General features: G+C 46.2%; 1 protein-coding gene across 2 annotated transcripts in view; it reads left to right on the forward strand.

The window, feature by feature from the left end:
- The window catches only part of sema3ab (sema domain, immunoglobulin domain (Ig), short basic domain, secreted, (semaphorin) 3Ab), a 64,448-nt gene that overhangs the window by 22,086 nt on the left and 39,862 nt on the right, over nucleotides 1-2,500 (forward strand). The window lies entirely within an intron of this gene.

Raw genomic sequence — 2,500 nt, forward strand, 5'->3', positions numbered from 1 at the left:
GTAAAAACCACCGTGAATAAACAACAGTGACATTGTTGTCTGAAATATGGCCTACCCTTCCTGCAGATCCATAATACCACTCCAATAGGTCAGAGGGTATGGTTTGGGTTAGAGATACATGTATGTTAGCAGGCTATTGGTATCGTAGCTCATTTGGGTGAAGCAGCCCATTTCATCAGAACACTGGAACGTCAGAACTATGATGTGCAGGGAATGTGAGAAATAATATTATGGAAAGAGTGTGTGCGCAAGAGAGAGCGAGAGAGAGAGAGAGAGAGAGAGAGAGAGAGAGAGAGAGAGAGAGAGAGAGAGAGAGAGAGAGAGAGAGAGAGAGAGAGAGAGAAACAGGACGAGATGAGACGGTCACAGCAGTTTACATAAACCGGCCCCCAGCTCTGGTGGTTGTGACTAATCGATTATGCAATGATGACGTGCAGGCGGCACCAGCTGATGATACGTACACCCCTGAGTGATATATACTCTACATGTGCTGAGGGAACATGCTACATTGTGCATTGAGTTACAGTACACTTGGCACTTGTGGTAATCAGGCACCTACGATGCCCATGGCTGCTGGGGTGGACCACACTCCGCACTAAGGGCTGGCCATGTGATGGCCTCATGTGATACTTCTGACTACTGCACAGAAGCATAGAAAAGGAAAAAAAAAGGTATCATGTGCAGAGAGAGGAGTAAGTTGCATCTGTGGGTTAATGTCATTAAAAATCTTCTGGTGCTCATCGGTATCCAAAAATGCAAAATGTGAGGTCAAGAGAGAGGGTCCGAGGCACTCTGAAGTCTGTTAAAAGTCGTTTTATTAAATCATGGGCATCAAGCGTGTCCACGATTTAATAAAGGACTTTTAACAGACTTCAGAGTGCCTCAGACCCTCTCTCTTGACCTCAAAAAAGGTATCAAGTCTGCAAAACTCTTTAACCTCCTTGCGCAGAGCCTCTGCTATTACCTTGCCAAAATGAAGGCCCAATAATACCATAGCAATGTTGTTATGATGTAGTTGCGCCTTTCCAGCAAAGTGTGCAGTCTGCACAAAGAGGCTACATTTGCTAATTGTATTAAATAAATGAGCAACATTTCGACCCTGCTATGTGCTATGTCTTGTTTTGGCGGGGGGAAAAAAAGACTGGATAAAAGACCCAGTAGACTCGTAACGCTGCTCGTTAGTTAAATGCAAATTGGGAGCTTAATTGGTCTTGCAGACATTAAGCTTTCTTTTTCTGGACATTTCTTTATGTGTTTTGCTCTGTTGGTTTGGTGAGCACGGTGCACACAGGAACTCCTTTGAGCACCAGTGGGAATGGCATTCATTACCATGTTATTACGGTTTAAATGGACCTACTCCGTTTTACTCGCTGCAAACGTGTTTTCCCATCTATTTCACCTCGTGGTGGTGAATGGTCAGAACGGAGGTTATAAATTGACCTATCAACGCGAGGCGTAAAAATGTGTTGTACGTGGTAGGCTGGTAATTGAGAGAGAGTCGTGCTTTTATAAAAATGGTAGTATATCATAACTCTCACACACACACATACACATACACATACAAACGCTCACACACACACACACACACACACACACACACACACACACACACACACACACACACACACACACACACACACACACACACACACACACACACACACACACACACACACATACAAGCACAACAAAACACAAAACACCCACTCTCAATTCATCATAGTCACAATTCAACACCCACCCACACACGCACACGCACACACACACACACACGCACACGCACACGCACACGCACACACACACACACACACACACACACACACACACACACACACACACACACACACACACACACACACACACACACACACACACACACACACACACACACACACACAAGCCGCATTTTGCAAGTCTGCAGGTGGAAAGGTGGAAGTGTGAGGTGTTTTGGTAAGGTTTTGTTCTCTCTGACCAGGCAGGGTGAGACAAAGGGAAACAGTGTGTGCGTGCGTGTGTGTGTGCAGAGTCTGTGTCTGTGTCTGTGTCTGTGTCTGTGTCTGTGTCTGTGTCTGTGTCTGTGTCTGTGTGTCTATGCCATTATGTGCTTCTGTCTGTATGTGATGGTGCGTGATTTTTTTTTGCATATGTACGTGCATAAGTGTGCATGTGTACCTCTGTTAGCACGTGCGCTGCTGTACCTCTAAAGGTTTCTGCCATAAATCCTGGTGACTAGGGTCACCTTCAGTGCATGCAGCGGGCAGGCCAGGCGGCAATGACGAATTCCCCCTCAGCCAAACTCACACTTGTACGCGGCCAGGAAAAACCCAGAGCCACATTGGCCACACATTACCAGTATTATCATTCTGTCCCAGTCCTCCAGTCCAGCACAGTTTGGGTGTGTTTACCTTCCAAACCCCAAACCATGTCATCACCATCATGCATCTAATGGGCAAACACATACACATACAGTATACGCCTCCCTCCTCGGCCAGCATCCTAT

Source organism: Engraulis encrasicolus, chromosome 4 (assembly GCF_034702125.1).
Source record: "Engraulis encrasicolus isolate BLACKSEA-1 chromosome 4, IST_EnEncr_1.0, whole genome shotgun sequence".
NCBI classification, from domain to species: Eukaryota; Metazoa; Chordata; class Actinopteri; order Clupeiformes; family Engraulidae; genus Engraulis; species Engraulis encrasicolus.